A 14,105-nucleotide genomic window follows, 5' to 3' on the forward strand; every position below is an offset into this window, starting at 1 on the left:
CGCCCAGCTCTGATGGCCCATCGATCCACCAAGTCTTTCCTGGATCCCCACTGTGCTGACACCAAAATGGGCGAGGCTGGCGAGATCCCTGTGGCTTGGAGCTTATTCTTGGTTATTTATTTTACTTTATCACTCCTTTATCTGGAAATCTCCATTTGACCTGTTATCAACTGAACTAAGACCAGATCCTTCATTCGGCGCACGCAAAGCCTCAGTATCTGTCGGCGAACGAAATATTGTGACCTCAGCACAGAGTCGAGCTTTCAATAAATATTGCATGAATGAACAAATGGATGGAATTAGAGTCAGAAATCCCTCTCAATACACTTCTCCACCTTCATTCACTTCCTTACCCTGGACTCAATGGGTCTTTTTCTCTTTTCTTTTTTTTTAAATTTAATTGAAGTATAGTTGACTTACAATATTGTGTTAATTTCTGCTGGACAGCAAGGTGACTCATTTCTACATACACACATTCTTTTCCATATTCTTTTCCACCATGGCTTATCACAGGATATGGAATATAGTTCCCTGGGCTCTCCAACAGGCCTCTGCATCACCTCCTCTCCTGCCCCCCATTTATAACCCTGGATTGTACTGAAGCTGACTGCTCATTTACTGTGCCCAGCTCGTCTCAGCTTTCTTTCCTCTGGCTCTAGGTTCTGCTAAGAACGATTTCCTTCCCTCCCCTCTCCACCTGCTTTTTTTATCTCCTCCCTGGTCCCAGGTGTGGATCCCATAAGGTTCTCTCTGGCTCACTGGTAAAGCCAGCCTTGCTGCCTTCCGCAGTTCCCTGACTGCACCCCCAGCCTTCCCTCCTCCACTCTCTTGCTCATCCTCAGGGTTCAGCCCTGTGGTCTTCTGTCCCTCTAACACCCTGCCAGGCGTCTGTGCAGTCATCCCCCTGCCTAGATCACCCCGTGGCCTTCCTCTTGCTCTGTGTTCACTTGGTATCTCAGCTCAGGATCACAACTCAGGGAGTCCTCCATACCCCCTGGGCTGGGGCAGAGCCCCTGTCACAACTGCTCGTAGCAGAGATCCCAAGGCTCAGGTGTGCACGTGATCAGTTTGTAAGTGTCTGCTTTTTACAGTCGTCCCTAAACTACACGACGGGCGCATCTCCCCCTTTCAGCTGCCACGATACTCATAGTACTGAGCCCAGCACCGGGGGCATGTGAGAGACCAAGAACGTGTTGTTGATTGAACAAATGAATGACTGAAATCAGGCTGGGGTATCTCTCAGCTCTGCACCGGCAACTCCATCCTCACGGCCTCTGTTTGAGCTTGTGGTATCCTGCCCTTCCCTGTGTGTAGACGGCTGGCCCTATTAGAGTTCATCTACCTCATTGATATATACATATCATACATATATATACATACACATAAACATAAATAAACATATATACATATATGTGCATATATGTATGTATCCATATACATCTACATACATAAAATACATGTAAACATATAAATTATATAATAATTTATATGTATTATATGTTTATATATGTTTGTGCATTATATGTTTTTATGTATTTATATATGTAAATATATACATATAAATTATATGTTTATATGCATTTTTATATGTATATATATGTATGCAGATACATATATACACACATAGATACATACAGCAGTAATGTAGATGAGCTCAATAGGTGTGCTTATGTATACGTATATATATTTCTTTAATAGGTGGAGGGAGAATATATATACACACACACCTATTTGAGGATATATATATATATTTTTTTCCTTCCACCTGCTAAATGAATATATATATATATATATATTTTTTTCCAGGTTTATATAATATATATCCAGGTATCACAGCCAAACAAGAGTAGTGTCCTTATGAAACCTTTCATAAACCGAAACAGCATAAAGCAAAGAAGCACTTACTTGAGGGCCTGTCTTGCTCACAGACACACAAAACGCATGGCGATGAAGCACAGATGCTCACAGACGCAGTTCACAGCTCTGGCAGCTGATGCTGGGATGCCGAGTGTGGTTCCCGAGAAGGAGCTTGACGGGCGGTTCTCACTGCTCAGGTGGCGCTGCCTCTGTAATGCTCACTGCAAAACAAACACCGACGCTGTTTCCACTTTCTGTCTTTTTTCATAAAACTGAAAATCTTTGGATCTCTTTTGGTTAGCGAAACAGGCACTAATGTAGGTCTTTCGTAAAAGTGAAGTAGGGTAAAGCGAACTTTTGAAAAGTGGGGGATACCTGTGTCTGTGTATAAATCTATACATATATACATAAAGACAATAAACCTACTATATGATATGTAAGTATATGGACATGTACATTCTCCCCCCGCTCCTAAAGAATCTCTGATGACCCCCTCCATTTACTAGTTCAAATGACAATGTCTTTCCCACCTGTTCAGTGTGGGCTATGCTTGGTGACTTCCTTCTAATGAGGACAGTGTGAAAAGATGGGAAAAGTAACTACAGTGGGGAAACCTGACAAGCGCACGTCAGCCAGGTGATCAAGGTCGGCCTCACAGAGGTCAGTCACGCTGACAGCACGTGCCCTGATGTGATGGTGTCATCGAGGTTCTGTACCTCTCTGGTCTTCAAACCCAAAACCCATAACCGCAGTTTAACCGTGGGAAAAACGTCAGACAAATCTGGACTGAGGGACATTCTACAAAATGCCTGACCGGTGCTCCTCAAACTGTTAAGTTAGGGTCGTCAAAAACAAGGAAACTCCAAAAACCAGTCCCAGTGTAGAGGAGTTTGAGCGGAGTGAATGTCACGCTGCATCCTGGATGGGACCCTGTGCTAGAGAAGGACGTTAGAGTGAAGCCAATGACAGCCGAGCATGGACTTCAGTTAACCACGATCTATCAATCCTGGCTGCTTACTTGTGACTGATGTGCCACAGTAATGTTAACAATAGGGGAAACTGAGTGTGGGTGTGTATGGGAACTCAATGGGCTATTTTTGCAACTTTTCTCTAAATTCTAAAATAAAAAGTCTATTTAGGAACATCCGGTTTCAACCACGACAAGGAAAGCTTGGAAGTTGTCACTCTCCTCTTTATATTAAGCCAAAAAAAGCTGAACAAAATGAAAACCAACGACTTTCCATGAGCCATCAGAGAGTGGAGGTGGCAGGACAAACCGTCACCCAAAATCTGCAGAAAAAAAGACAAAAAGAAACATGGCTGAGGTCAGTTTATTTGGAGCAGGAGCCGCTAGAGCTGCAAATTGATAGCAAGACTTAAAGACTAATTTTGACAAATGCTAGAAGCTGCATGTGGACGAGTCCTGAGGCTTCAGCTCTATTTTTTTTTTTTTTTGAGAGGTTGTGCAAAACTACTGTATTTACAAAAATGGCACAAAAGTGAATTCAACAGTCGATGCACATGCACACTTCATTCACATCTTCAACAACAAAAGGTATTCTAACACTACAGAACTGACTAAGAATACTAGCTTCAACAGCAGCTGTTAAGCACTAGAGTCACATAAGTTACACCAGAATGGGCAAATATTGCCCAAGTAAAATTCTATTGTTAAAGCTGAAACAGATTTAAGGCCATTCAAGTTCATGGGCTTTACTGTAGGGATGCCAGTAGGTCCACACAGTGAGGCGCCAAGAAAAATCTCCCAGTAGCTTCTTCGGTGGGAGGGGGAAAGTAACCCTGCTGAAATAGTTCAGAGTATTTTCCATAACACTTCTGACCCTGTAAGGAAACAGCTTTAGCGGAGACTTCTCTCACTTGGACTGAAGGGGGAATTGTGATTATCCAGCTCCAGCCCCTGTTGCCCTCTTGCATCACCCAAGAGGAGGAAGGAAGCTAAGAAACCCTTGTGAGGGTCACAGCTCAGGACACAGCCCCACTAAAAGACTGGGATTTTGAATTAAGACCAGACTCTTCCCTCTTCCCACACCTCACACCCCATCAATAGGACTCCATCATAATAACAGAGTATTATGGTACAAGAGCTGAAATGCGGAGGCTCATAGTAAGAAGGAGTTCTTAGGGAAACCCAGAGACATCAGGGGAGGCAGAAGCAAGGACATTGCAGGAATTTGAAGCCTCTGGTACCCAGAGCTGCAGTGAACATTAAATATAGCCCAACTCCCAGCCGGATTACCATAACACCAACTAAAGGCTTTTCATCTCAGTTTCTACCCAATATACTATGCCCAGATTGCAGCAAAAAATTACAAGGCATGTGAAAGGTAAGGAAAAACACCATCTTAAGAGAACAAATAAGGACTTCCCTGGTGGTTCAGTGGTTAAGAATCCACCTGCCAATGCAGGGTACACAGGTTCGAGCCCTGGTCCAGGAAGATCCCACATGCTGTAGAGCAGCTAAGCTCATGCATCACAGCTACCGAGCCTGTGCTCTAGAGCCCGTGAGCCACAGCTACTTATGCCCGTGTGCCTAGAGCCCATGATCCGCAACAAGAGAAGCCACCGCAATGAGAAGCCTGCGCACCATAATGAAGAGTAGCCCCCTCTCGCTACAACTAGAGGAAGCCCACATGCAGCAACGAGGATCCAGTGCAGCCAAAAATAAATAAATAAATAAATTCATTAAAATAAAAGAGAGAGACCAAGTAAGCTGCAGAATACAGCACAGATTTTGAAATGATCAGGTAGGGAATTTAAAATCATCATGATTAATATGTTAAGGGCTCTAATGAAAAAAAGCTGTCACAGGTAAGAACAGATGAGTAAGCTAAGCAAAGAGGTGGAAACTACAAGACAGAATCAAAAGGAAATGCTAGGAAGGTCATTCATTTTTTTTGAGGTATAATCGACATACAACATTATGTCAGTTTCAGGTTATGATATAACAACGCGACACCTGTATATACTGCAAAATGATCGCTACAATGTCTAGTTAACATCCACCACCTCACATAATTACAGAATTATTTTTCCTGTGATGAGGACTTTTAAGATGTACTATCTTAGGAACATTTAAATATGTAATACGGTATTATTAACTATAGTTCCCAAGGAAGGACATCTTTCATCCTGCAACAGAAATAAAGAATGACTCTGATGGACTCACAAGTAGACTGCTGAGAAAAGAATCTGTGAGTTTGAAGATATGTCAATAGAAACTTCCCAAACTGAAATGCAAAAGAAAAAATAATGAATTAAAAATGGTGGGGGGGAAGGAAGAATATCCAAGAACTGTGAGACAATAAAACAATTATAACATATACTTAATGGGATAACAGGAGGAGAAGAAAGGAGCAGAAAGAATATTTAAAGTACTAATGGCTAAGAATTTCCCAAAATTAAGAACAGACACAAAACCATAGATCTGAGAAAAGCAGGATAAATACTAAAAAAACTATACTTAGGCATATCATATTTGAACTGCAGAAATTCAAAGACAAAAGAGAGTATCTTGAAAGAAGCCAAAAGAAAAACAACATCACCCCTAGGGAAACCAGGGTAAGAATCCCATGGGACAGCTCTTCAGAAGCCATGAGAGTAAGAAGAGGTGGAGCAAAATATTTAACTTGCTGAAAGGAAAAAATACCAACCTAAAATTCCATATCCAGTGAGTTATCTTTCAAAAGTGAAATGGAAATAAGGATTTTCTCAGACAAACAAACAAAAAACAAAACAAAAAAACCTGGATGAATTCACAGCTAGCAGACCTGCCTTGCAAGAAACCTTAGGACTTCTTCAGGAAGAAGGAGAATGATGTAGGTCATAAACTCAGATCCACATAAAGAACGGAAGTGCACCAGAAAATGTATAAATAAAGGTAAAATAACCTAAATGTTTTTCTTCTTTTTCATTGATCTAAAAGATAACCATTGAAAGCAGTACCAGTAATGATGTATTGGGTAACTATAACATGTGGATACGTGAAATGAAGGACAGCAGTGCTTTAAGGGGCAGGAAGGATGAATTAAGAGCACTCGGTTATAAGGTACCTGTGGTACATTTGAAGCAGTATAGGGTTATTTGAAAGTAGACTTGGATTCATTGTAAACACATTTGAAAACACTAGGAAAAGCACTATAAAATTTAAAATAAGGATTATGTTTCATATGCTAAGAAAGGAGAGAAAATTGAGTCATGAAATGCTCAAGTGAAACCAGAGAAGGCAGAAAAAGGGGAAGAAAGAAAACAAAGTACAACGAATAGGAAAGAGCTATAAACATGGTAGATATTAATTCAACTATATCAATAATCACTTTAAATGTGAACAGTCTAAAGACATCAATTCAAAGACAGAGATAGTCATAGTGGATTAAAAACATAAGGTCCAGCTATATGTCATCTGTGAGAAACCCACTTTACATATAAAGGCACAGATAGATTAAAAGGATGGAGAAAGATATACCATATCAGCACTAGTCCAAAGAAAGCCAGAGTAGCTATATTAATTTTAGACAGGACAGACCTCAGACAAAGAATGGCTTCAGGCATGAAGAGGGGCATTATATAAAGATAAATAAGTCAATGATCCAAGAAGATATAACAATCCTTAATTTGCACGCACCTAAAAACAGAATGTCAAAATACATGAGGCAACAGCTGATTGACCTTAAAGGAGAAGTAGATAAATCCACCATGACAGTGGGAGAGTTTAACACCGTCTCTAGTAACTGGTAGATCCAGCAGGCAGGAGATCAGTAAGAAGAGTTGACATGAATGTCTCCATCAACCTTCTTGATCGAACTGACATCTATAGAACAGTCCATCCAGGAACAGCTTGGTTACACATCATTCTTAAGCTCAAATGGAACATTCACCAAGAAAGACCACATTCTGGGTCATAAAACACACCCTAACAAATTGAAAGTAATAGAGATAATACAAAGTATACTTTCAGACCACAGTGGAATTAACATAGAAATCAAAACCAGGAATTAAAAGCTGCCATATCTGAAAATATTTGGAGATTGAACATCACCCTCCTAAATAACACATAGGTCAAAGAACTCTCAATGGAAATTAAAATAATATATTTTAAACTAAGTGAAAATTCAACTGATCAAAATTTGAGAGATACAGCAAAAGAAGTGCTTAGAGGGAAATTTTTAACATTAAATGCAAACATGAGTAAAGAAGAAAAATCTAAAATCAATTATTTAAGCTTCCACCTCAGACTAAAGGAAGGAAGAGCAAATTATGCCTAAAGGAAGCAGATGAGAAGAAACAATAAAAACTATACAGAAAGCAATGAAACTGAAAACAGGAAAGCAATAGACCACCCAAACCGAAAACTGGTTCTTAAAAGAGATCAAGAAAATTGATAAAACTCTAGCCAGGCTAATTAAAGAGAAAGGTGTGTGTGGAGGGGAGACACAAAGTTTTAAAACCAGAAATGTAAGAGAGGTCATCATGATTGATACCATGGACAATAAAAGGATACTAAGAGAATACTATAAATAACTCTAGGTCCACAAATTTAACACCTTAGATGAAATGGAACAATTTCTTTACAGAGAAAATCCACCAAAACTCATAGAAGTGTCAAAAGTTCAGAAAAACACAGAAGTAAAACCAATGAACCACTGTAGTAGTAATTAGTAAAAATTTATTGTGCACACACCGAAAAGACAGTTTGTAAACAGGGGGAACTCCAAACAAAACATGGAGTGAGGCTCACAGGTATATTATTATAAAGCAACTTACATAGTCTGAGGCAATTTGTGTTTATTCTTTGCAGGATTGGTACCAATACTAGAATTTCCTTAAATGAAAGGGAATTGGTTAGTGGTTACCTCATGTCAATTTTGGGAAACTATTAAGTTTTGCTTATGATTTTCAGAGGCATAAGCAAGAAGTGACCCAGATCAAGTTAACCTAACTCGTCTTGCAAAATAAGCTAAATTAAGCTTTGCTTGTATAAATAACTAAGCTGATTTTGCCTGTTCAGGGAGTTTTCAAGCCTGGTCTCCTTTTGTGTTTGATATTAACAGAAGGAAAAATAGATGATTGGAATGGTCTATATCTATTAAAAATTTGAATCAATAATTAACAGTCTTCCATTACAGAAAATGCCAGGCTCAGATGGATTCCCTGATGAATTCTACCAAACATTTCAGTAATAATTTACACCGATTCTCTCCCATCTCTTCTAGAAATTAGGAGAAAAGGGAATAATTCCTTAAGTAATTCTATAAGGCCCACATTACCCTAACACCAAAACCAGACAAGACATTACAAGAAAGAAAAACTTCAGGCCAATATCACTCATGACCATTGATGCAAAAAACTTCAGCAATGTATTAGCAAGTTGAATCCAACTATGTATAAAATAGATTATACACCATGACCAAGTGGGGTTTGTCTCAGGCATGCAAAGTTGGTTCAACTTTTGAAAAAGTCAGTTAATGTAATCTATCACATCTACAGTGTAAAAAAGAAAAATCATATGTTCATATCAATTATGCAGAAAAAGCATTTGATAATTTGATAATATCCATCTGTGATAAAAACTCTCAGAAACCTAGGAGCAGAGGGGAACTTTCTCAACTTGATAAAGACTATCTATGAAAACTCTACAGCTAACATCATACTTAATGGTGAGAAACTAGATGCTTTCCCCCTAAGATAGGGAACAAAGTAAAGATGTCTTCTCTCAAACTCCTATTAAACATCTTACTGGAAGTCTTAGCTAGTGCAAGAAGGCAAGACTGGGGAAGGGGGAATATACAGATTGGGAAGAAATAAAAATTTGTTCACAGATGACATGATTATCTATGTAAATTCCAAAGAGTAAATGTAATAACATCCAGAACTAGTGTACGATTATAGCAGGCTGCAGTATACTAGGTTAATATACAAAAGCCAACTGATTTCTTATCAGCTATGAACAATTGAAATTTGAAATTAATAAAATCAATATCATTTAATAACATATCTCCCCCCAAAAGAACCCCTAAATGATACAGTTAGGTACAAACTTAACAGAATATGTACAGGGTCTATAGGCAATAAACCACAAAACTCTGAAGAGAGAAGGCAAAATCCTAAATAAATGGACAGATATTCTATGTTCATGAGTTGGAAGAGTCAATATTTTTTTAAATGTCAGCTCTTTCCAATTTGATCTGTTGATTCAATGCTACCCCCATAAAAATTCCTGGATGCTATTTTGTAGATATTGACAAAGTGATCCTAAAGTTTATATAGAAAGGCAAAAGAGCTAGAATAGCCAACACAATAGTGATGAAAACAAACTTGGAGGACACACGCTAGCTGATTTCAAGACTCATTATAAAATGATCAGGATGGCATGGCCTTGGTGAGAGGATAGACACAGATCGATAGAAAAAGAATAGAGAATCCAGAAAAGACCCACAAAAGGTAGTCAACTGATCCTTGAGAAAAGAGCAAAGACAATTCAATGCAGAAAGGATAGTCTTTTTAACTGATGGTGCTGTAAAAAACACAATACAAAACAAAACTAGACACATACCTTATACCTTTCACAAAAATTAACTAAATATGAATCATAGATCTAGAGATAAAATGCAAAACTACCAAACTTCTAGAAGGAAACATAGGAATCAAGGTGATCTTGGGTTTAGTGATGAGACTTAAGCTACAACAACCTAACCTGATCCATGAAGGAAAAAAAATAAGTTGAACTTTATTAAAATGATAAACTTCTGTTCTGCAAAGGACTAATAAAAGAAGATGAAAAGACAAGTCATGGACTGGGGGAAAATATTTGTAAAAACATCTCTTATAAAGGAACTGCATGCAAAATACGCAAAGAACTCTTGGAATGTAACAATAAGAAAACAACCCAACTGAAAAATGGGAAAGAGGTTTGAACAGACACCGCACCTAAAAAAGCTGTATAATAATATAGCTTATATAATTTCCTTCTATCATAAGGAACTAAGCATATGAAAAAGTGCTCAACGTAATTTGCATTCATGGAGTTGCAAATTAAAACAATAATGAGATACAAATACAGCCCATTGTAATGGCTATAGCACACACACACACACACACACACACACACACACACACACACAAACAAGTGATACTAAGTGCTGGTGAGGATGTTGAACAAGAGGAAATCTCATTCATGGCTGGCGGGGATGCAAAATGGGACAGCCAATTTGGAAAACAGTTAAGAAGTTTCTTACAAAACTAATTATGTCTTACCGTACAATCCAGCCATCATACTTAGTGGTATTTACTCAATTGATTTGAAGACTTGTGTCTGCACAGAAACCTGCACATGAATGTTTATAGCAGCTTTACTCATAATCACCCAAAACTGTAAGCAACCAAGATGTCCCTCCATCGATGAATGGATATAAAACCCATGGTGTGTCCAGACAATGGAATACTATTAAGTAAAAAACAAATGAGCTATGAAGCCAAGAAAAACAGGGGTCAACCTCAAAAGCGTAATACTAAGCGTAGGAAGCCAGCCTGAAAAACCAGCACACTATGTAATACCAATTATATGATATTCTGAAATAGGCAAAATTATAGAGGCAGTAAATAGATCAGTGGTGGCCAGGATTTCAGGAGGAGTGGGGAGAGACTTGAATAGATGAAGCACAGGGGTTTTTTAGGGTTGTGAAAGTCTTCTGTAGGACAGCTGCTGTGTGCATGATAAATTATCTGTATAATATGTATAAATGTATGATGGATGAAAGATTCTGTGAATAGATGATATGATGCATCTGTCAAAACTCCTAGCATTTTACAGCACAAAGAGTGAACCTTAATGTATGCAAATTTGAGAAATCATTTAGGACATTTTGAGATCCCAGGAAGGAGTACGCAATGTGAGAAGTGAAGATAACCGTATTGCAAATGGTGAAATGACCTCACTGCTCTGGATGGGCGGAGGTGCTGACCTAAGTAGCCTCGGACACGAGCAGAGTCTATAAAGGCAAGAGGGTCCACACAGGAGTCACTCCACGTTGACGGAGTCCCCAGGGGGAATGGCTGACATTCTGAGACTCCTGTACATGCAATTCTGCTATTGGACAAGTTAGTAAATGGGTAGCAGATGGCGGGAGCCAGGTTTGTCACTGTTGGAGTGGAAATTCACAGATAAACAAGGAAGGAGACTAGAAATATTCTCATGCTGATGGAATAGAGTTGGAGAATCGATACAAAGTCACATTGAACTCAATATAAATACAGATGGTTACAGACAGAAATATTTGTCACTATGTGTGTACATAGGTACATAGGTTGGTGTGCAAACATATATTTCCTTGCTCTGTCAGCTCTTGAGAGACTTAAAGAAATGGCACTCCAGCAGCAGTGAGCACACTGTGAGCCCAGATCTTGGTTTCTGACACTATTTCCCAATAAAAGGACCCGGGCTTCTTGGAGAAATGCCTGCTCCAAGTCTAGGGCTGGGGAAGAAATTATATGACTATACAGTGCCTGTAGCAGTAAGTGAAGAAGTGTTAACAAACCAAACAAACCCCAAACCAAAAGTGCATCGATGCAAAAATGCAAAAAAAAAAAAGGCAAAAAAAGGCATTTCAGAGGGACACAGAAGCTAACAGAAATTGCTCACAAAGCCCAAAGGTGGAATAATTTGAGCAAAAAAAATGAATAAATTCAAATTAGATCATAATCCAAAGTATAAAATAAATATCCAAGTTTATACCCACAGGAATAAGTGATTATAAATTCAATAAATGGGGGAGAAGAGACAGACCTCCCATGTAAAAGAGTTCCTCATACTTTATGTAGACCCTCCACCCTCAAAGAGGGGGCATAACTGCACCCCCCTCCCCGAAGTGTGGTGTCCACCTCTTCCTTCTGAAGAGGACAGGAGAAAGGGGAGGGGGAGGCGGAAACTGTACAGAGAAGGAAGATGACAAGCACCTCAGCCAGATTAAGGTCAAGGTCGACAGACAGACATCACATTGATAGCATGGACCCTTCACGGGATGGGGTGAGAAGGGCCTGGAGGTGTGGGCAGGGAATGTCGCCAATCCCGGGAAGGTGCCGCCACCCTGTGGGGCCTCCCTGGAAGAGTGGGAGGTGCAGGCCGGGATGGTCATCTGGGCGGACCGCCTCCAGGGCTGGGAGTCAATGCCCAGCCCCTCCCGCCCGACACCAGCCATGGAGTGACGACCACCAGAGGGTCTCAGACCTCGACCCTCATGGGTGCCTGGCTCCTCCAGGTCCTCTTAATTAAGTAAGGAAATGATGCTCGTGGTGGACAGATGAGAACCTGCAGGGACACGGAAAGGGAAGCATGGTCCCACAAGATGGATTTTAATGCAGCCCAAGTTTAAAGAAAAATGGGAGCACGTCACCCTCTCTTTAAGCTTTAGACCATCTCTGGAACATCGTCGCAGTTTAGGGGACCTTCCTCCATGGTCTCCACCACGGGCAGCTGTGTGGCACTACCCAGCCAATGGGAGGAGACACCGAGTTCTGATGGGCGCCGATGTGGCCCATTTCTAGCGCTCGCCACGGGCCAGGCGCTGTCGTGAGCACTTGACAATGACGGACTTTTACTTCCCTGTGGAACAAGCGTTTTCTCCCTTTTATCAAATGAGGAAACTGAGGCACAGGAAGGTTATCTTGCCCAAGGTCACACAGCTAATCAGGAGCAGAGCTGGGACCCCAACGCAGGAGGGCTGGCCCCAGAGCTAGCTCTTTAACCAGTGAGCGCCACCGCCTTGGCTGATTTGGGGATTAACAGCAGGTCCCTGTCTTGATGGAGCATCTGACAACTCCCTGCAGATAGAGAGGCGGGATTGTTAAAACAAAGCGCATGCGCGTAGTGAGTGGTACGAAAGCGTTCGGATGTCCAGGAAGCAGAAGCATCGTAAGGACGCCGGTGTTCTCATCACTGCTCCAGCTGTCATCCTTCTGCTGCGTGAGTGTGTGGTCCCCACACCTCTGGTCAGCAGCCCCTGCTGTTCTGAGATCCAGCCTTGCGTCACGTGGAGGACACACCTCCCAGGGACCTCTCCAGCCTGGACCGAGCACAGCATAGATGCTGATCAAGGCTGGCTCCCGGGGACCGGGGACCCCTCTGGTCTTCCCGAGCTCTCCTTGTGGAGGTCCGGTCCGTCTGTCCTTCTAACCCTCCTTCCGGCTGCCTAGAGGATTGTAGGGTGGAATCACATGCCTCATTAGGAAATGCCGCCTTTAATTAGTGATGGCTCCTCTCAAACTTTTCTTTGGGGTTGCCATTTGCATCCCCAAACAGAAAGATGCTTTTCTTAAATTTAATTTTTATTTTATATTGGAGTATAGTTGATTTACAATGTTGTGTTAGTTTCAGGTGTACAGCAAAGTGATTCAGTTATACATATACATGTATCCATTCTTTTATAGATTCTTTTCCCGTATAGGTGATTACAGAATATTGAGTAGAATTCCCTGTGCTGTACAGTAGGTCCTTATTAATTATCTATTTTATATATAGTAGTGTGCATATGTTAATCCCAAACTCCTAATTTATCCCTCCCCCCAGACCTCTCCCCTTTGGTAACCATAAGTTTGTTTTCGAAGTCTGTGAGTGAAAGATGCTTTTTGTTTCACAGAACAGATACAAACAATGTTAAGTTCATAGTGACACCGATTCCAAGGAGTGCTTTGAAAACCTCTGGTACTAAAATATATTGTTTCCAAGCTATTGACGTGAATGCCTGGAAGGTGAAAAAATAAGGCTGCAGAATCTGAAGACTTCTGTCCTTCCCATGGGGCGCAGTGCGGGTGACATCACTTCCCTTAAAGTTTCCAGAACGCAGCAGAGACCTCGGATTCCTCATCAGCAAGAGAAATGTGTCTGGGGTGGTGGGTAGTCCCCAGTCGCCCCTGCAGAGCTGGGGTCAGGCAGGCCAGTGGGGTTGAACCACTGCTCTGCGCAGGGTCCCGAATCCTGGTACTTCCTGGGCCTCCGGGTCCCTCCTCCACTAGGTCTGTTGGATCCCAGGCTTGCTTTCTTGCTCCCAAGAATCTCTCCTGGGTGTCTGATGCCCAGAGACCCTAGGGTGCACGCCTCCTGGAGCTCCTTCTGCACAATGTCAGGTACACAGAGAAAGAAGCCCCAGTGACTGTGTTCTTCTCACAGTACAGTCCTCGGAGAGGTGTTCTCCCCAACAGCACTTAGCTCTGTGACCCCCCCAGGCCCTGAGCCAGGG

The sequence above is a fragment of the Balaenoptera physalus genome (assembly GCF_965194825.1).
Source record: "Balaenoptera physalus genome assembly, chromosome: 13".
Lineage (NCBI taxonomy): Eukaryota > Metazoa > Chordata > Mammalia > Artiodactyla > Balaenopteridae > Balaenoptera > Balaenoptera physalus.